Below are 21,138 nucleotides of genomic sequence, written 5' to 3' on the forward strand. Positions count from 1 at the left end.
ATGGAGGTGCAGTGAGAAGAAAGCTCCAAACATGGAGCTTGCTGAGGAACAGGGAATTGGGCTTGTCTGGCAAGGACATATGATGCCTGAACTAAGGTATCTGGTGGCAGTGGTGCAATAGAGATTTGACAGAGATGGAACTCCATTTCAGACATGCAATCAACAGAATTCGGACACAGATAGTGTGTTGGGGTAAGGGAGAGAGAAGAAATAAGTACCGGCCGGATGGTGTAGCAGGAACAGCACCTGCATTTCCTGTCCAAGGTCAATGGCCTGCCCGTGGTTGAATGTCTGGTAGAGGTAGTGTCAGCCAGGGCTTCAGGCTTCAAGACTGTCACCCACTCCTAGCATTCAGGGCACCAATGCCCATTCCTAGGAAATAGACAAAGTAACAGGGCTGCTTATTTTTCAGCACATCACGAGGAAGGTGATTTCATGAATGGTTTACTTTGGGTTCCTTGCAGGGTCTGTCTTGCTACCTAACAAAACCTGTGCTGCGGGTCCCTGGTCTGACTCAGACTCCCGTGGGCTGGCTTATCAGTGTTCCTGAATGGGACAGATGCTTCTGGCTCCAGCCTTCTGCATTCCAACTCCTCGAGCTGATAACAGGCACAGGAGTTTGAAGGGAGAGGAAATCTGTTCCCCAAGATGGACTGTTGATTTGTGTTAAAGGCCAAACAGTGTGACTTTTCAACATGTACAGTGAAGAAGAAAGGCGAGCAGTGAGGGGCTGATTGGGTGGGTGTAAAGAACTTATCAGGCTGAGAAAGTTGAAAGGAAAGTTAATGGACCAATGTGCTTTAAAGGCAGATAGAAAGAGAAGGTTTTGAACATTATGGAAAGGGCATCAGGGAAAGCCAGGCGGCAAGCTGAGTGAGGCTGCAGCTAGTCACGCTTTTCTTCTTCACCACAGGAGAGGAGTTCAGGCCCGGCTGCCTTTGTTAGAGGGCAAGGAGAGGGGCACCCCAGAACCCCCAATCCTGCCCCTACTAAATATATTCTGCCGTCGGCCACGTCAAGTGAAAACAGTCTAGTTCCTAAAACCTTTAATGGAAAAGAATTTTAATAGTATAAGACAAAGAAAAGACAAAGAATATAGTTTCCAAATCCAGCATCCAAAGTTCCCCATCTCCTCTTGGGTAAATGTCCAGCCAAACAGGGTTGGCCAAAAGCAGGGCCACTGAGGCCTGAAAGCCTGCTTCAAGTCTAAGGCACCTTCCGGTGGGGACCCATAGGAAAGAGGCAGAAAGGGCCCCGCACATCTGGGACAAAAGGAGAAAATCAAGATAAAAGCTGCCATTGTTATTCTCCCCACGGGTCTCTCACCCGCATGTTTCAACCAGTCCAGGACCAAGAAGCAAGCATAGTCTCTTCACGTGTCTCTCTGCTCCTTGTGCCTCCTCCAGTCTCCTTCTGGCCCTCCATCCTGCCTCTTTCCTTCCCCAGTCTCCTCTCCAGCTTCTCCTCTTCCCTGCTCAGCTCCACAATCCTTGGGTGGGACAGGAAACCTGGAACCTCCCCTTTTCCTGGGGACCACCTTGTTGTACCTTAAGCTGGACTTCACCCCTGAACGGGAAGCTGAGTGACATGGTTGTTAAAGTTCACACTTTAGACTTGAACTTGATATGAATACAAACTCCAGATCTGCAATTCGTTAAACTTACACCAATGGTTTCACATCCAAGGCTCTTTCTCCTCATCTGTGATCATAGGTGGTGATAGTATAACCCTCAGCTGACCTGTCCAGTAGTGCTGCCCTTAGCTCGTTATTATTACCCCCTAGTACCAGCATAAGGAGAAAATAAATATTTAATGCATAAAATAGCCTTTGCACAGTTCTTCAGCTATTAAATGTCAGCTAGTTGGTGTCTTCATCTTTATTATTTTTTATTGATTTTTTTTATTGAAGTAACATTGGTTTATAACATTGTGTAGATTTCTAGAGCGTAGCGCTATATAAAACAACATCTATATAGACTCCATTGTTTCCACCAAACGCCTAGTTTCCATTCTTCACTGTACAATTGACCCCTTTTACTTGATTTACCCACTTTTTTTCTCCCTTCCAAGTCATGAGTTCAAGAATATCATGTCATTGTCATTACATCTCTATTCTTCATATCAGTAATGTCCTCCCCAGAGTCAGTCATATGGATCCCTACATTGGGGATTTTTTCTTATGTCTGTGATATACAATGGCTGAATTTCAATGATTAGATTACCTTTCCCCTTATTCAAGAAGATTCCATTGATTCAATTCATTTCTATCAGTTCAGATAGCACATTATGCACTAGGGAGATAACAAAGAACAAGCTGTGCATCTCTCCCGCAGGGTCTCAGAGGGCGGTGTGATCCTAGGCCTTTCAGTAGTAGAGAGATGATCATATGCTCTAACCTTACATTGGAAGTTGTTCTTGGAACCCAGAGGAATAACCCTATTTTTAGGTACACATCAATCATAGAGTGGTTGGTTCTTAACTTTTTGGAAGAGTTTCTGAATCTGAAGGTGATCTGATTGTGTATAAGTTCTGTGAGTTGCTGGACTCACAAAAACTACACACACATTTAGTTTAAATCTTTGGCCTCATTTTTCACCATTTAAATAATGCTTTAACATATTTTAAAAATTCTGGGCCTCCCTGGTGGTGTAGGGTTTAAGTCTTAGCACTATCACCAATATGGCCTGAGTTCAATCCCCGGCCAGGGAGCTGACCCACATTTGACCTCTCCTGCCTAGCCCGCTGTCCCCTCAGCAGTGAATTTCAGTCAGTATATGTGTTCTGTTCCCCGCTCTGTCTTTAGTGAATCCTCTTACCCCTGCATCTTTGGCCTACACCCCAGTTCTATGCAAAAAAACAAAAAAAGTATTCTTTTTATTGCAGTAACCTTGGTTTACAATGCTGTATATGATTTAGAAATACATGTTCACAACTCTTCAGATGCCTGTTACCACACCACCCCACCCCCAAAGCACCCACCTGTCACAGAGTCCATCAGGCCTCCTCCCGCATTTTCTCCCTAACCCACCCTCCCCCTGCTAGCCTCAGTTCAGTAGTCAAATTGCTATGGTTTGTTTTTAGTTTTTCCTCTTCCTTTATTTTGTTTCTCTGTATTCCACATGAGTGATCTGATTCAGTTTTGCCTTTCTGCCTCTGACATTTCATTTAGGACAAAATCCCTCCAGTTGCATCCACATTGTTGCATATGGCAAGATTTCTTCTTTTTTAATAGCTGAATAGTATTCCGTTGTGTTTATACCACATCTCCTTTAGTCACTCATCTGTCATTGGCCGCTTAGGTTGTTACTATAAATTTGGCTACTGTAAATACTGCTGCAATGAACACACGAGTGTATATATCCCTTCAATTTAGTGTTTTTGCAATCATTGGGTAGATACCTAGGAGTAGAATTGCTGGCTTGTATGGTAGATCTATTTTTAATCTTTTTTTTTAAAGATTTATTTATTTTTTTTATTTATACAAGAGCTGGGGTACAGGCCAGATGTGCGGGAGGGTGAGAGGATTTACCAGAGACAGAGCGTCCCCTGCCTGTTCTACAGAACAGGCAGAATGAAGGAATACACTGCTGAGGGGAGCAGCAGGCAGGACAGGAAAGGTCTGCGCGCCATGTGGGTCCCTCACCGGCCAGCCGGGATCAAACCAGCACTGCAGAGGTTGCGGACAGCTTCGCAGCGCTGCACTCAACCGCCTGCACTACCAGGGGAGGCCCTCTATTTTTAATCTTTTAAGAAATCTTCATACTGTTTCCACAGGGGCTGGACCAGTCAACATTCCCACCAGCAGTGTACAAGGGCTCCTTTTTCTCTACATCCTCACCAACACTTATCTAGTCTTTTTGATATTTTATAAACATTTGCGAAGTATCTGCTTCTTTTTAGTTATTGTAGGGGCAGGAACGGACACTGAGCAGGTTTTCTGATCCCATGCAGACCGGGTAAAGGAGGAGTCAGAGTCCTCAGTGGTTTTTTGCAGGTCTTTTATTGGGATTACCAGGTACATGGCAGGCAGGGGTACTGGGGGGCCGGGAGGCTGTCAGGCCTCCCAGCCCCCAGCAAGTCTTCACTCTATCTGGGCTCTCCGGCCTTCTCTGCTTCTCCCTCGGCTTTTCTTTCAGCTTCTTGGCTTCTGCTGGCATCCCCGTGACACCGCCCTTAAAAAGCACAGTCTTAGCCCAGGTGAATCCCGTCTACCTATGCCCACACCCTACTCCAGGTGCCCGCCATCAGGCATGCATTCAGGACCGCGAGGATCCATCATCTATCCTGATGGCGGGAGGGCAGGAAAGCCTGACATTTTTCCTTACCCTACAGTTATATTTTTTAAGTCTTTTGCCATCTCTGAAACTCCATGATCTCACCAGTAATACTTTGTACCTTAAGATTGCTCTGAATGTTAAATTGTTTAGTCTAGTGCTTGTTACCCGGGACCTGCACAGTTGATGCTTATTTACCCTAAGTGATTCCTCCTCCTCAGTAAGAGGCTTTCATTTAAAAATGCAATTACAGATGGAAGACTTCTGCCCATGTGGTCTGGGCATGTCTCATAGATGTCAGGTAACAGGACAGCAGCGTTATGTTCATTGAAGAAGGAACTACTGAGTTTCGCACTGGCTTGCTACTATTGCTCAGCTATCAAGGGACACCCGGTGGGGGGTTTCTTTCCAGAGAGCCCGGGGTTAGAAGACCAGGTGTTGCCTGGGGGTGGCAGCATCATCAGCCCCCCTCTGGCTTCGCCACTTCACATGGTGATTTTTTTTAAGAAGTGGGGTACAGGCCAGAGTTGCAGGGGGTGAGAAGATTCACCAGAGAGAGCAGGGAGCAGAACAGGCAGATGTACCAAAATACACTGCTGAGGGGAGCAGTGGGCCATGTGGGTTGCTTCCCAGGCATGTGGGGATAGAACTTGTGCCGCAAAGGACGCGGACAGCCTCACAGTGCTGCGCTCAACCCTCTGTGCCACCAGGGAGGCCCCACATGGTGATTCTTACTAGATGAGAAAGTTGACAGGCTAGATGTGAGAAAATCTGTACACAATGGGCCTCTTTAAGGAGACAACCTGCCTTGTGTAGGTCTGGGAAGACTTCATACCCACTGGTCCCAGGGAAAGGCTGGAAGGGGGAAGGTCTTGTGGAATAAAGGAAAGTGCTCAAGATTTGGATCAGGTGAGTTTATGATCAAGCATTCATTCCTCCACCTATTCCCTGTGTGACTTAGTGCAAGTTGTTTAACTCTCTGAATCTGTTTTTTCAATTCTGAAATGGAACAATAGGCCTCATTTAATTATTGTTTGTACAAATATGTTTTTCCAAACACCCACCTAATTCACTTCCTTAGGAGACACTCTGTAAACCTGGTTAAGGCGTTTGCTGTTTTTTGGTGAATCAGGCTAAACACTCCCCTCTGGAATCAGACTGCTTCAATGGGCGTTACTTCGGCTGGAGGTTTTTGTATGTTGCCAGAAGGCTGTTTTGAAACTAGGGATAGTTTGACAAAGTCTGAAAATCAATTCATGAAATTTGCTTTGTTTGGAATGAGAAAGTAAGGCAGGTGACAGGGACTTATACCCCTCCCCGGTCCTAACTCAGTCCTCAGCCAACACAGACTGAAGGCAAGAGGTAGAAATAGAACAACTGGTGAGTGAGACTCACAGGTGGGATCGAGGTCAGGAATGTCTATGGTAAACTGATGGATAAAAACACGATCAACTGGTGAAAATGCATTTTTACATTTTGAAGCAGCTGCATCCTTATTTGTCTGGAAAGCTCTAAATTTAGAATTGCGCTTTGGAAGGAGGGAGACAATTGCCTGGAGATCCATCATTCTGTCCTCACTGAATTGTATAGCTAGCCATCTGTGCAGAGGGAGAAATTTACTAAAGATGATTCTTACTGGGATCTGGATCTAGAACTTGGCTTCAAGTTTGCCGTATGTGACCTTGGAGAAGTCCCTTACATAATCTGTGCCTCAGTTGTCTCCTGTATAAAATGGGGATGTCAATAGTGACTCGTTCATAGTCTGTCTGAGAGGATGCATTGAAACTGCTTTGTGAAAGACTTAACTGGAATCTTGCACTGAAAATGTGCTCAGCAAATATTAGGTCATTTTTAAAAGTTACTTTTTCAGAAAGAAAATTGAACTTTAGTATAAGCCTGTGTGAATCCCCTATTGACTATGTCGATTGTGTCTGCTTTCTGCTTTCCTGCCAAACATTTTAAATGAAAAGATGTGAGTCATGGAGGTGTCTTCAGAGAAGCAGGGAGAGGTAAGCTGGCATCAGGCAGGGCTGAAGGGGCTGAGGCACCACAGCAGGGGGAGGTGGCAACTGTTGAGAATGGAGACTTATGTCAGAGAGGGAGCCTGGGGGCTTCCCACGTGGGACAGTGATCCCACACCTGTGTAGTGTTGGATCTCAGAGGCCAGAAAGTCTACTCTCTGCCCCTTCTCCCTTATAAAGTGTGAAGGGCCACTTGACCCATCCCATGTACCAAGTGCCATGGTAGCCTCTTTTTATTTACCCCAATACACGTTTTTAAAGGATAATTTCAGATTCACAGAAAAGTTACACATCTTGTACAGAGAGTTCCTGTGCACCTTATACTCAATTTATATTTTACTTTGGTCTGATCCTTTGGTCAAACTTATGACAGCTATTGGTACATTATTATTCATGATGGGTCATACTTTATTTGATTTCAATAATCAAGCTTCACTCTTCCTTAATGTCTTTTTTCTGTTCCAGAAAATGTCTTTTTTCTGATTATCTTTTTTTTTTTTTATTATCTATTTCCCTCAGTTGACACAGGTAATTGAGAATCAACAGCAGCCTCAACTGAGGCAAAGTCAGTCTCTCTCTGAGAAACAATGGTTTGGCCCCTGCAGGACCCAATTCCAGATGCCGTGTTATTCTTAGTTGTCATGTCTCCTCAGACCCCTCTGGACTGTGACTATTTCTCAGACTTTCCTTGATTTGTGACCTTGACAGTCATGACAGTCGTGGTCAGGTATTTTATAAAATGTCCTTACTGGGATTTGTCTGGTGTTTTACTCCTGGTTAGGCTAGAATTACAGATTGTGTGAGGAGCCCCACAGAGTGAGAGGGCCTTTCCGTTGCCTCATGCAGAGGACACATGTTCTCAGCATCACCTGTCACTGTGGGGGTTGACCTTGACCTCCTGGCTGAGGTCATGTTTGCAGCTGTCTTCTGTATCGGCAGGTTGCTCTATTCCCCTCTCCATCCGCTCGCTGTGGAAAGACGACAGCCCACTCTTAAGCCAATGGGAAAGACACCTTTTGTGATAAGATGGCAGTAATGTCAACATTTGTGAACATGTATCAGGGTTCCTCACACGCCGGCGGCTCTGTTAAGCCCTTCTTAACGATGGAATCGTGTCCTCCTCATGACAGGCATAAGGGGAAAGTGAGTCTCAGAAAAATGACCTAACCCAGGCCTCCCCGGCCAGGGTGGCTGGAAATGCAGGGCTCCCGCGGCTACCCGCTGTGCATCCGTGAGCCGCTCAGCGCTTTGCTTTCATCTGGGGGGTCTGGCTTCCTCTGACAAGACAGTCTCAGTATCCTCAATAATGAGGTGTTATCCTTGTAGGGTCTATGTGAATTTGCTGTTTTTCTTGTCCGTTTTCCAGGTCTGCTTGCCTGTGACAAGCGTTCAGGTCTGGAAGGCTGACCCTTGCCACACTGTCCCCTCCCTGCATCCCCGAGCCTGGGCATCCAGCCTGGTCTTGCCTCCCAGCCGGCCAGTTCTCGCCTGCCCATCCTTCCCAGAGAGAACACTGCAACAGTGTCATCTTTTGCCAGCTTCCATCTTTCTTTATTTCTGGGGTTCTTTTGCAGTGAGGAATATTTAGCAGCTTTACTCTTTTTTCTTAAAGAAAAGAAGATGGCTAGCAGCCTTTCATCAAGAACGTTTCATTCTTTTTCATCTTGAAATCCCCTGAGAGAAAAAAGATAAGGTTTTCCTTGCGAGAATGCTGCAGGGAACATCCTTGGAGACACTTATTTGTATGCTATTAATGACTTTCTGATTATCTTGTTTTGTTTTTTTTTTAATCATTTGTTTGCCTCAACTGACACGGTAATTGAAAATCAACAGCAGCCCCAACTGAGGCGAGGACAATCTCTCTCTGAGAAGCACGGTTTAGACCCTCCCAGGTTCTATGGCAGGTTCATAATCTTTCAGAACCTCAAAGCACACACAGATTTAAAAAAAAAAAAAACTTGGTGTGTTTTTATTATGAAATATGAATCGGTGATGATAATTGGGATTGCCTCGCACAGGGTGAGTCAAGGAAATAACTTGGGGGCCAGATCCCTCTTCTTGGGGTGACCCCGGCTCAGTGTGACTTAGTGAGGACACCTCATCCTTCCAGGGAGAGAGATGGCCGCTCTGCAGAACACCCAATTTCTATTATTTCTATTATGTGATCTTTCTCATCTTAATGCAACAGAGAAGAAAGTATCAGTTGTTACTACATCAAGTTTCAGGAATAATTCAGCTGGTTAAAAAACGCAAGCCCTGGAGGTAACATGCCTTGTTTAGGAATGAAAGGCGGGTGGGAGATCACTGAAGGTAACTTCCTCTTGAAAAGTGCAGTTCTTATAACTAGCATAATTCTGGCTTGCAGGTCTGAGCTGGGTTATGACATTGGGGCAGGATTTATTTTCTATTTCCCAGAAAAATAACAAGGCTTGTAAATGAGTGAGGCTCTCTGTTGAGGAAAGGCCAGCCGCATGCTGGGAAGTCAGGGCTGCCCAGCCAAAACTGCCCTTAATTGCTGCAGCTACAAGAAGTGAAAGCTCCAGTTTCTAGGGAAATGAATGTTTAATGATAAACGAAGTTCTTGAAAGAGAGGTTCATGAAGCAATAAAATACTCCCCAGAGGCCAGCTCCTGCCACCCCCCAGCCCCATTTTTGCTTTAACTTCGTATTGCTCCACTGAAGCTAGAAGAAGTGGGGTTTTTTTTCTCCTCCAGAGTCCTCTGTCACTTCCAAATTTTGCAGTCATAGATTGAATGGGAGATTCAGACTTAGCTCCCCTCTGTGGGTTCTTCTGCGATTCAGTTTTGGCCAGATCACGTATTCCACGTGGACATGCTACTGCCGGCGGGTCACCTGTGACAGCAGCTGTGCGTGACCCGATGGTTTCACACTGGGGCAGCTCTCATGCTTCCCGCAGCTCACTGATAACTGCCTGAGCAGCCAGTAGCCTCAGAGAGAGTATGCCCAGCGGGAGAGCAGAGCTGTGGGATTAGGGAGAGGGCAAAAAGGGAGGAAAACTGCTTTACAATGAAGGGATCAGATTTTGAATCTTAATTCCCCAAGGGGTTTAAGAATACATATTTAGATTTTTGTTGATTTGCTCAGCCCACTTTTTAATCATTTAATAGTTCATCTCAAATGCTTCTGCAAAAATCACTTGTTATAGATGGAAAATTCAAAGGAGAAATGACATACACTTGCTGACAGTGAATGATCAGATTCCAGAATAGAAGAATGTGGTTTCAGAATGAATAGTGTAGAGTGAGCCCTCCCACCTGTGAAAAGCAGTATAACCTCAGCAAATGAACCAGCCCCTTGCCCACCCTGAGACAGAGGCCATCAAAACAGGCACACCTGATACACACAGCATGGACGTAAGAGTGAGAAAGATGTGCATTGGGGTCCTGGCTTTGCCTCGTCAGGCAGCACCCCTGAACTTCTGGTGGGTATAAGATCAGCCTTGCAAGGAAGATGTAAATGAGCCACGATCAACTGCAATTTGTTAGGAAAATCACATAGATTTCCTAGTGGATATTTGATACTACACTTGATCTTAGCCAAAAGGCCGAGAAGCGATCCTAGTGGATATTTGATTTGTGAATGGAGAATGAATTCTGAGGGTAAGACCTGAGTTTTTGGGGCAAAAAAAAAAAAATAGACATTTTAGAGGATGCAGGAAAAATACAAGAGGAGAGACCCAACAGCAGGGCAGGTATGTAGAGAAAATTTGGGAGGTGGACTAAAATGCTTTCTCTTGGACTTGCTCTGTGTTGCATAGCATTTCCTGTGTTCTATATGAAACCTCAGTTCCACATGAGAATCAAATGAAACCTTAAGTAAAAATCCCATTAACTACTAATGCTTTTGAAGTTGAATATGTGCATGTATACTATTAAGGGAAGCAGTGATGTTTTAGGGCTGGGCTCAAGGCAGGGGTGAGGAGCAAGAAGTCAGAATACAGTAGTCATTTGCAGTGTGTGTGCTACACACAGCCCTCAGGGAGTGTGAGCCAGTGTTACTGTATAGTCAGTATATGGTCCCAACCAAGAACTGTTCAGTGACTGCAGAAATTCTGCAGTTTTAGACAATGATAAATACTTCAACCTTACCACATGTGCACAAGTTTACCGTGTTAAGCACATTAGTGGCACTAAATCAACAAATGCTTCTACATCTTTCTCTAACATTCTACTCTTCTGCATAAACCCTACTTGCCTTCAAAGAATCGACAGCCTAGATACAGAGAGACTAATATATCAAAGATGCAGCAGAGGTGGGGGGGGAGGAGGGGAGAGGGAAATGAGAATCAAATGAAAGATGTTAAGATCTAGAATATCTTAAAGAGAGAGCGGCCTTTATTGACTATTATCTTCAATCTTCTGGGGCAGCCTTCTGAAGACTCCTTATGTCGTCATCCTCATCTCATATAGTTACGGTGCTTTGTGTGGAACACAGGTCTATGTGACCTGGCCCTTGGTTGCCTTTATGACTTCATCTCCTACTTATGTCCCTACCTGGCTCTACCACTCCCTCTACTGCAGCCACCCTGCCCTCCATTCCTATTTTGTTTTCAGAGAAGATTCAGACGTAGTCCCAAATTGCCTCTTCCTCAGGACCTTTGCACTTGCTGCTCCTTTCCTGGGACACCTTTCTCTCCATATCTGCACAACTCTTCCAGTTCTTTCATAGATCTGCTCAAATGTCTGTCACCTTATCAGAGATGCTTCCTTGGCTAGCATCTGAGACAGCAACCCCAAGCCCCATCACCCTACATATCACCCTGTAATTTTTACACAACTCGTATTCTCCAGATATATATTATTTGCTTATTAGTTGGCTTGTATTTTGTCTACCTCCCCTTCATGAATGAAAATTCCTGTGTGAATAGGCATTCCTTTTTCTCACTACTGAATCCCTATTCCCCAGAACAGAGCCATTTAAAAGTTTTGTCCACATCCCACAGCCACACCTTGAACATGCAATCAAGGAGTTACTCTGTGTGTGTGTGTGTGTGTAAAGTTTCATGAAACAATGCTCCTACTCCCTGTGATACACTGTGTTGTTTTCTGTTCTATTTATTCCACTTTTGTTTTCCAAGTGTTGGGCCTCTCATGGGTGACAGACCACAGAGCTGGAACAATTCCTGGAATATATTAGGCATGCTAACCATAAATGCTGACATTTTGGAACAAGTGATTAGACACTACTCATCCCCAGTAGAGAATCCATTCTTCAATGAAAAGAGAAAAGGCATGTCTGGGGGTGGCCAGGTTTGGGAACAGCAGGAAATCCAAGTCTGTTTGGCACAGAGAGGTCTCTTAGGAGAGCACAGATATAATGGAAAAGTGACTTGAATCCAGATTGTTTACTATCAGACATATTAAAGGAGCTCTTTTATTAATCCCCACATTAGTAATAGTTGGTTCCTGTATAAATGGCTTAAATTCACAGGCCTTGAAGGATTCCACAGTTTATTTCTTCTTTTATCTTTAATAGTGGCTCTATAATGGTATAAATTTACTTGCATAAAAATCTTTTACTGAAAGAAGATAATTTTTGCTCTAATTACCTAAAAACAAAAGCAAAAGCAAAAACAAAATGATAAAATGCCATTTGAAAGAAGATAGCCATTATAAGTTTAATTCAGTAAATTGACTAACATAACTGAACACTTATTAATGTGTAACTGTAATAGTGGCACTACATTAAATCAATTTTTAAATACTCCTTACTCAGAAAAAAAGGAAACACTATCACAAAAATTGTCTACATTGACTCTAGACCTCATTTCACTTTCAGAAACATTGAAAATGAGAAAAAAGTACATCTTAATATGAAGAAAATAGAGTCATTAATATTGAGCACATGCTAGACAATACATTAGTGCTTTATATATATCAATTCTTTTTACAATACTGTCAGACAAATACTTGATTGTAATGTTTTAGCTACAGGTAGTGTCTGTCACATGTAACTGCTCTTTTTGTAAGTTATACATGTTTGACTGGACAATTTCATATGGTTCTACCTAACAATAATCTCATTTAAAAAAAATTCATTTTTACACATAACAAGAAAATAAATAGAGGCTAGCCACCACTGTCAGGTAGAACTCATTATGAAGACCAACATCTCAATGATGACCTTGGTCTTTCATGCTAATTTCCTAATGGTCGCAAGATGGCAGCTACTGCTCCTGGCATCACATCTTCATGTCAACCAAGAAGAAAGACAGGGCCTCCCCAGTGGTACAGCGGGTTGAATGCCATGCTGTGAAGCTGTCCGCAGCCTCTGCAGCGCAGGTTCAATTCCCGCAGCCAGGAAGATTCCCACATGGCAAGGCAGCCCTTTCCTGTCTCTCCCACTGCACCCCTCAGCAGTGTCTTCAGTCCGTCTGCCTGTTCTGCTCCCCGCTCCATCTCTGGTGAATTCTCTCAGTCTCCCATGCCTCTGACTATACCCAGTTCTTGCATAAATAAATCTAAAAAAAAAAAAAACGGCATAGTATTATTATAAAAAAAAGAAGAAAGAGGTTGGGGGTTGGAATATTTTTTTTTTTTTTGAGTAGAGGTTAACCTAGAATTCTCCAGCAGATTTCTACTTCACCTTACTATCCAGAAATGTAACACTATCTCCCAAGGCTTTATAAACCTAGCCAAGAGGAACTTTTAACTCGTATGGTTCAAACAGATAGGAGCAAGGGACAAAGAGATTTGAAACAAAAGTTATATTAGACAACAAACTTGTCCATCATGGCAAATACTATTTTTATAGTCCCCATTTTGCCGATGAAGAAATGGAGTCCTTGGAACATGCTTTATCTCAAATCACATACAGAAATTGGTCTTTCAACCCAGGCATATTCTGCCTCAGTCTAAGCTGTTGATTACTTCAGTACACTAATTATGTAAGTTTTTAGTCATGACCTTAAGATAAGTTTGTTATGTAGCCATTTGTCTTTTATTATTTATTTATTTTTTATTTAAAGATTTATTTATGCATACAAGAACTGGGGTACAGGCCAGAGGTGCTGGGGGTGTGTGTGTAAGAGGATTCACCAGAGACAGAGTGGGGAGCAGAACAGGCAGATTGACTGAAATACACTGCTGAGGGGAGCAGCAGGTGAGACAGGAGAGGTCTGCAGCGCCATGTGGGTAGCTCCCTGGCTGGGGATGGAACTCGCGCTGCAGTGGCTGTGGAAGCTTCACAGGCTGCTTCTTAACCCTTTGTGCCACCAGGGAGGCCCCACCATTTGCATTTTAAAGGTAGATCTTTAAGAACAAAATCACTGCTTCATCTGATACTTGATATTCTCTGTCCTGTCCTTTTTTCATCAATGAGCCTTACAACAGTGATATATTCAGAGTTTTTTGTTTTTGTTTTTGTTTTTTTTTTGTGGGACCCTCGCCGGCGGCCGGGGAACAAACTGGCGCTGCAGAGGCTGCGGGCAGCCTCACAGCCAAGCGCTCAACCGCTGCGCCACCAGGGGAGGCCCAGTAGTGAAATATTCAGAGTTTTATAGATGGTGTGAGGAAACAAATCATAGTTGTATTTGGAAGGAGGGAAGAAGAGAAAGTGGGAAAGAAAAGGAAGGAGGGAGGAAAGGAAAGGGAGGTGGGCAGAACCTATGAAGGGCTATGAATTGTATGAAAATCTCTGTTGTCCAGGAAAATTTGCAAGCCGAATCGAGAGCTCCTGGTCTCCAATATCTGGAAAGTAGTGAGACGCGTCCCTCCTGCCTCATGCTCTCTCTCTCTTTTTTGCTCCACGACTAGCATGACATACCAGTTAAGTGGCCAGGTCACCTGACCAAGGCCCCATCGTGTCTGCGTCTAGAGCAGCACCGAGCTGCTGGCAGTCACTATTAATTTGCAAACTTGTGAGAGGCCATATTTCCTATCCACAGGTTATCTGAGAAGCCGGACCCTAATCAGTTAGGAGTGGTGCTGAATACTGAAAGAGCACCTGGCAAGGTCCAGCTGGGCTTCAGTCCCAGCACTCTCACCATGATCTAAAGTAAAAAACCCAGAACCAACTTTCATGCTCTAGACCCGCGTTTCCTGTGATCTAGAATTAGTGGAGTTAGCATGGATGATATTGAAGATGTTACTGGCTCTTCTGTCATGTATCAGTTGGGATTGTTTTTAGGCAACAGAAGCCAATAGAAAGTTTAACAATGAGGGAGAGGCCTCCCTGGTGGTGCAGGGGTTAAAGTCTCAGCACTATCAAGCTATCACCTGGCACTGTGGCCTGAGTTTGATCCCTGGCCAGGGAGCTGACGCTCGTGGTGCAGACCTCTCCTGTCTCACCCGCTGCTCCCCTCAGCAGTGTATTTCAGTAGATCTGCCTGTTCTGCTCTCCACTCTGTCTCTGGTGAATCCTCTTACCCACCTGTACCTCTGGCCTACACCCCACTTATTAAATGCATAAATAAATAAAATAAATCTTTAAAAAAATAAAAATAAAAACAATGGGAGAGAAAACCAAAGAGTCAAGCGTTGGAAGGGTGAGAAGTCACAGTTGCTCTTGAGATGTGAGAACAGTAGCTAATGTCCTCTCATGCAGCTGGACTGTCCTCAGGTATTGAACATCAGACTAACCCAGCCTGACTCTGTGATGCCTCTCAGCAGGGGAAGAACAAGGACCCACTAAGACTGATGTGTAATTAGGAGAAGGAGGAGGAAGAGGCACTGGCCAGATCAGAGCTACAGCTGATTGGCTGCAGGGTCTGTGTCTGGCTCCTGGTTGGTCAAATTTGGTTCATCCATAAATACCAAAACTCCCACTTACTGCGCAACTTCATGTACTAGAAGTTTTCTGGGATACACTAGGCCTATTTCTCTTTGATCTTCACAAATTAGGCATTTATTGTTCACGTTTTTCAGAGGAGCAAATGAGTTTAATTTCTGTGCCATTGTGTATAAGGAATTAATGAAGTCATTTCCTCAAAGCCTGAACACATCAAGCTTCCATTGCCCTCATTCTAGAAAAGTCCTCTTGTAAAAGTGCTTGTCTTTGGTGTTGTACAATGAGAGCATTGGTCCAGCAGGGCTTCAGTCCCAGCCCTCTCACTGTGATCTAAAGCAAAAAACCAAACCAACTTTCATACTCTAGACCTGAGTCTCCTTAACTGTTAATTAGCAGAATTAGGATGGATGATGCTGAAGATGCTCCTAGCTCTTCTGTCTTGTATCAGTTGGAATTATTTATTTATTCACACACTGGGTATAGTCAGAAGCACGGGAGGGTGACAGAATTCACCAGAGCCAGAGCGGGGAACAGAACAGGCAGACTGACAAAATACACTGCTGAGGGGAGCAGCGGGCATGGCAGGAGAGGTCTGCGCTCCATGTGGGACCCTCGCCCGGTGGCTGGGGATTGAACGGCGCTGCAGAGGCTGCTGGCAGCTTCACAGCCCAGCACTCAACCTCTGTGCCACCAGGGGAGGTCCAGTTGGAATTGTTTTTAGGCAGCAGAAGCCAAATGGGATAGCATTTCTTGGGAAAACTGATGATGTTATTTCCTCAAGAAATAAAGTTATCCACATAAACTCTACTGCTTCCTTGTTTTCTCACTTATCTCTAAAAGTCCTCATTTTCTGTATTTGTATGGCCATATTACCATTCCAGTTCCCACAGCATGTAATTCAACAAAGGCAGCAATACTAGCACCTCTGTGCTGGGGATATGTAGACATTTAGTCCTGAAGTAAGATCTATTATCACTGAAATCCAGTCAATTGATGTTCCGATGCAATAAGTTAACACAGCATATTAATAATTCACACTAAGTTCTCAGGTGCTTTGTCCATGAGAATAATTAACATTCACTGCATCTGTGTACTTGGCAATCATCTCCCAAAGCCTGATTTGAATTGTGAAAATACCTTTCCACATGCTCTTGCCAGTGTAGGGCTATAAAATGAATCAGAAGGAGTCACAGTCATGGGCTCACATTAGCATCAGCCTGTCTGGATTCCACTTACTCCTTTGCTGATCATGATGGTGTTTGCTGAACACTTTTTATGGTGAAAGTGTTTGCTAAGCACTTTCTCTGTTGTATCCATGGGTCTTAAGAAAAAACTCATTGCTTTATCCCAAGCTTGTCTTTTGTTTTTTTTTTTAAAGATTTATTTATTTATTTATACAAGCACTGGGTTCAGTCAGAAGCGCGGGAGGGTGAGAGAATTCGCCAGAGCCAGAGCAGGGAGCAGAACAGGCAGACTGACAAAATACACTGCTTAGGGGAGCAGCGGGTGGCAGGAGAGGTCTGTATGCCATGTGGGACCCTTGCCCGGCAGCAGGGGATTGAACTGGCGCTGCAGAGGCTGCGGGCAGCTTCACAGCCCAGCGCTCAACCGCTGCGCCACCGGGGAGGCCCCCAAGCTTGTCTTATGTCCATTACTTTCTTCTTTCCTATAGACTATAGACCATGAAAAGATTGAAAAGAAACATAATTGAATCCTAAACATATTGATGACCTTGGCTCAATGATTCTGGCTCTGCCAAAAAGAAGCTAGTTCCTACCAAACTGAATGACTTACTGTTCCCACGTACCGTTCCCTCCTTCAGCCTTGGTCAGTCTTTTTCCTTGCCTGTCATGACTTCCCCCTTTTCCCTGGAGAGTTTGTTGAAGCACAGACTCCTGGGGCCCTATCATCTGCCAGGTGATTCTGATGCTGCTGGTCCAAGATCATAAATTCGGATGGCCTTCCTCCTCATATACTATGATAAAAATGATCACTGTGTTTATGGGAGACAGTTCTGGGTTATAGTTTTAACATGAGGATTCTTCTTTTTTTTTTTTGAATGTCCTTTTCTCCTCCCCCCTTTTTTAAAAGACTTATTTATTTATGCATACAAGAACCGGGGTACAGGCCAGACGAGTGGGAGGGTGAGAGGATTCATCAGAGACAGAGTGGGGAGCAGAACAGGCTGAAGGACTGAAACACACTGTTGAGGGGAGCAGTGAGCCAGACAGGAGAGGTCTGCTGCGCCATGTGGGATTCTCGAACCTACACTGCAGAGGCTGCAGACAGCTTCACAGCGCTGTGCTCAACCGCCTGTGCCACCAGGGGAAGCCCAAGATGAGGATTCTTAAAATGAAATGGAGCCATTCTAAAGGAGTGAGTGAAACACATACACATGTACAAATATACAGCATATTTCTTTCTCTGCCGGAGTAACTGCAAGTGAAACGTGGACTGTAGGGCTTCACAATATCATAGACAAGAGGAAAGAAGGTAAACAGGAATCCCAGAAGGTATTGCCTTGAAAACTGGTGACAGTGAGCTTCCATTTTGAAGGCTGTCCCAGGTAGAGTTGACAAAGCTCACAGTCTTCCCCAGGCTGGGAAGCTAGCACGAGAGCTTCCCTTTGGGATCCCCACAGAGCTACAGCTCCAAACTCAGGGGAATGGGTTTGGTTTTATGTAAATCTCAGCATCAGAAAAGGTTCTGGTTTCCCCTAATATCTGATGAATAATTGTTTGACCTTTAGAGGTCATGCTCTAAGAAAAATGTTTCATATGCTTCCCCATGAAGCAATTAGAATGGAAACTGTAGAAATTATCTACTCTAGAGTTCAAAATACTCTTAACCTCACTCAAGATCATTGTAACGAGGTGATGCATGAGCCTTCCCTGAGCCTGAGGCTGCATTTTAGTCACCCACAAATCCTGGCTTTACTAGTTCCCATTTGTGGGGTTTTGGCTGATTTACTGACTCTCTCCTGGTGTCATTGTTATGGTCTGAAAAACAGAAATGGTTATAATATTGATCTTACAGAGTTGTGATTAAAATAGTCACTAAATGGAGGGTGTTTCAGTGATCAAGTCTCAATGAATGTTGCCTTCATCATGATTATCACCATTCATGTTCATCATGCCTGTTATAGGGGCTCTTAATTTATAGATGATCAAAGGTATTTTTAAAATTAACTTTGGCCAGGTTGGTAACCGGCACAAAATAGGTGCTTAGTAAATGCATTCAAGTGTGAGAATGAGCTAGTTTAGTGTTTCACACATGGTTAGCTCTTGAAAAACTCAGGCAGCTCTGAGTCTGAGGTTCTGATGACCCTGCCTCCTCCTGCCCACACTTTGCTGTCCAGTCTTCCCTCAGGGGCAGAGAGAGCCAAAGAGGCTCCTGAAATGACCAGGGTGTCCCTGCTCTCAGCCCTGCCTCAATCAGAAAGAAACCTTTTGACAAAATGAAAGGGCAGAGCTGCAGGAAATAGAGAAGGAGTAAGTGACACATGGCCCTATAGGGGAAAGGGAAAATGTCCTTTGGGGGTTGGCAGCCATAAACAGGAAAGACAGATGCTGGCAGATTCCCAGCCCCCATCACAGACTCCCCTCTGGGGACCCCTCAGGACATTCTGGTGAGCTGCAGGCAGGGATCCCTTATAGACCACGATCTCCCACCAACTTTCTTTTTTTTAAGTAAATGACTTTCTTTAAAAAAAATATTAATGCATACAAGAGCTGGGGTGTAGGCCAGAGTTGTGGGGGTGAGAGGATTCACCAGAGACAGAGTGGGGAGCAAAACAGGCAGATCTGCTGAAATACACAGCTGAGGCAAGCCGGGGAGACAGGCGAGGTCTGCTCCACCATGTGGGTCAGCTCCCCGGCCAGCTGGGGATCAAACTCAGGCTGCAGATAGCTTGATAGTGCAGAGACTAAACCCCTTGCACCACCATGATGTCCCCCTACCACTAACTTTCCATCTCTTGGCATTGGGTTGGGGAGGACAGGGCGATACCCACCTACAGATTTTCTCAGCCACTCTGTGAACTTGGGCAACTTACTTTAAAATCTGTGTGCAGCACTCACCTCTAAACCATGAGTAAAAAACAAAACAAAAAAAAAAAAACAAAAAAAAAACCTACCTTGTTGCATTGTCGTGATGATTAAATGTATAAATGAACAGACAGGATGTTCTGAGAACAGGGCCTGGGATAGAGCAAGTTGTTGAGTGGAGCAGCAGTTAATATGGTTATATCTAAGACTACTCTGTTTAGGGCAGAAGATCTGGGCACAGTTTAAGAACAGATGGGGACTGAACAGGCTCCTATAACAGAATGATTTAATAGCTTGGACCTTGGCATTGAAAATCCCAAGTTGAGTTCCTAGATGTCCCACTTGCCAAGGAATTAACTCTGATGGAGTAGGTTCCTCCTGTGAGTTTCAGTTTCACCGCCCTGCATTGGGCTCCCTTCCCACCCTGAGGGCTCCTGTGAGTAGCAATCAAACAGCAGATGATAATGCTTTCTAAACTATGAAGGTCTAAGCAAGGGGTATGTTACCCCCAGAGTGAAGCTTCCTCCAAATACTCCTGCTTCCTCATTCAGTGCAGTTGCTGTGAGGGTGACTCTGAGAATGACCTTCACATTCCTCTGCCCTTGACCCCCTGTGATCCTGAGGAGTGTCTGGGCTCTGAGCTGATATCTGCCTGCCTCAGCAGGCAGGATTACCCTGGCTCCAGAAGGAAGCATCTCTTCCTTTAGAGTCCCTTGGTTGTGCCTAGAGTCCCTTTAGAGTCCCTGGAAACATAGCCTTTTAGATGGGTTCATAGAATGGAATTTTTTTTTTTTTTTTAGCAAAATAAAGGATCTTATTATTGCTTCTAAGTTAACAACAACAGCATCTGACTTATCACCTACCATGCAGCACCCATGCTCTGGGTGCTATAGTTCCCTCATGGGGCTCTGCTTCTCTTTAGAACCCCTTCATCTCAAGTGAAGAAACTAAAGTCAGCAGCTCAGAGGGGGACAGGACTTATGTGTACAACTTGTGTTTTCAATTTGCTGAAGAACTGCATCCACAGCCCAGTTCACACCCCCGGCCCAGGCTTATTTCCCTCAAATACAACCTCACAGACTGAGCAAATTACTCTTTTTCTTCCCTCTGAAGTTAGCTGTCAACTCCCAGCCTCAAACAAAGATGGCATGTAGTGATATTAAGGATCATACGCCTTTCGGAGGAGAATCATTATTTTGCATTGGGCTTACTTCCTTTACATTTTGCTGACAGCACTATTTTTGCCAAGCAGCTTGTTAACAAGAGAAAAGATGCAGGGGACACAGCAGATAAAATTACTGCAAACTTGCTCAGCTCTCAGGGTGACCCCACAACTTGTGGGGTCTCCTCCTTTGCTGTTCAGTTGCATCCCTTTCTCTGGCTTATTGCCACACTCAAGAAAATGGCTCAACCTTCAGGGGCTTTGTGAGCCTTCCTGTGCTGGTTTCCGGGCAAGGGGTCATTCTAGGTTTGGATGGGCTTCCGCCGCTGAAGGAAATGAGATTTCTCAATGTAGAAACCAACTCCTACTTGTCATCCACCTTAGGGATCTCACAAGACCTTCAGCCAAACATAGAACTAATGGAAAAAATTACCCCACACAGGAGAGTTTAGTCCTTAAGTTTTCTTTTTAAGATTTATTTATTTATGCATACAAGAACTGGGGTGTAAGCCAGAGGTGCAGGGGGTGAGAGGATTCACCAGAAACAGAGTGGGGAATAGAACAGGCAGATCTACAGGAGAGGTCGCGGCGCCATGTGGGTAGCTCCCTGGCGGGGATGGAACTCATGCTGCCGTGGCTGGAGATAGCTTGATAGTGCTGTCTTCAACCCCTGCGCCACCAGGGAGACTCTAATCCTTAAGTTTTAATACTTGTAAGGGTTTATTTACCAGATAGTTGTGTTTAGATATCTCAATTGAAACCATTCTTAAATGGAAGATGTTTCTCTTTGTAAATAGCTATCACCACTGACTGCTTCCTATGGTCCAGGCATGTGATCCAGTGGTTTACCTGGATTAATTAATTCATTTAATTAGCTCAACCCTCTA

The 21,138-nt window shown here is 44.4% G+C and overlaps 1 pseudogene; it reads right to left on the reverse strand.

Moving 5' to 3' along the window:
- Positions 1-9,792: 9,792 nt before the first annotated feature.
- Positions 9,793-9,872, reverse strand: LOC119243888 (U2 spliceosomal RNA; annotated as a pseudogene).
- Positions 9,873-21,138: the final 11,266 nt, after the last annotated feature.

This window comes from Talpa occidentalis, unplaced genomic scaffold (genome assembly GCF_014898055.3).
Source record: "Talpa occidentalis isolate TD23 unplaced genomic scaffold, MPIMG_talOcc4v2.1 talOcc4.13, whole genome shotgun sequence".
Taxonomy (NCBI): Eukaryota; Metazoa; Chordata; class Mammalia; order Eulipotyphla; family Talpidae; genus Talpa; species Talpa occidentalis.